The sequence below is a fragment of the Coenobita brevimanus genome, chromosome 72 (genome assembly GCF_032717465.1).
Source record: "Coenobita brevimanus isolate Jiangsu-jjx chromosome 72, ASM3271746v2, whole genome shotgun sequence".
NCBI classification, from domain to species: Eukaryota; Metazoa; Arthropoda; class Malacostraca; order Decapoda; family Coenobitidae; genus Coenobita; species Coenobita brevimanus.
Window position 1 is genome coordinate 36,732,414 of NC_137025.1, and position 1,216 is coordinate 36,733,629.

The following is a 1,216-nucleotide window of genomic DNA, read 5'->3' on the forward strand; positions in this document are numbered from 1 at the left end:
GTGAGGGTAACCAGCTTCACTCGCCACTGAATGACATTACGAGAACTGTTAACCCCATCCTTCTCTCAAATATAAACTATTATAGGCCCCTTCAGGTTAGAACACTTTAACGCCAAAACAGGTAGTAAATGGTTTCCTGATTTACAGGAAATCATTTGGCTTGTCACTCAGTGTACAGTAGAGTCACATGATGACACTACAACAATAGCCAAATGATGATTAATGATACTAACCTTGCTATACATTAGCAGATATGAATTCTGTATTTCATAAAAGCTATTATACTCATAACTAAAAGGAACACCGTCAAAATAATTTATCCCTTTATAACTGAAAAGTAACGTGGAGATATACGAGTATGTGCACTACGATTTCATTCGATTTTTTACAGCTTAGGGTACGATTACTTTGGCGATTCGGACCGGCAAACACAACAAGGGCTCGTAATCCAGATGATTAAGGAAGGTTCCTAACACCTCTTCCTTACTTATTTTTTGATACGGGTGGCTACTAACGTTGAGTACATTATTCGCGCAAAGTATAGTGATAGTTGAGGGATTTAAGTGACAGAAGAGGATGCAAGGTATAATAAACACAATAAGTAGCTTAGGAGGAGGTGTTACGGAGCTACCTTAACCTACGGGAATACGGGCCATGGTTTCATTAACGGCACAGGACGCTGCAGCAGTGGAGAAGCAGGTTCTGCCACAGTCTAAAGACATTGTGGCTTTTGTGGCAAAACAATTTTGACTGCCGTTCTCTGCACATCTGACGGTGGTAGGCTATCTATATCTCTCTATTTAAATACCTAGGCTTTTCCCCCAAGAGAAACAGGACGATACATGCAACAGATCACACACACACACACACACACACACACACACACACACACACACACATTTACTTGTATCTTAGCCTCTAAGGAGAGAAGGGACCACTCATCGCACTACACTGCACGAGGGTCAACTGTGCAGTGCAATCCAACGACATGCGGAGCAGGGCCCGACAGCAGAGTTGCTTTACCCGTGCCACATCATACTGGACCTATCCCCTTCCCCGCACCTGACCCGATCAGCTGATCAGACCAGACGCGTGAGAACATCCCGTTGGGGCTGCGTCAACATTTATGCATTCACAATTTCTCTCCGTACATCCCTTTCCCTTGTTCTACAGATCTTCCTCTCACATCTAACGCTTTCTTCACACTTCATCAATC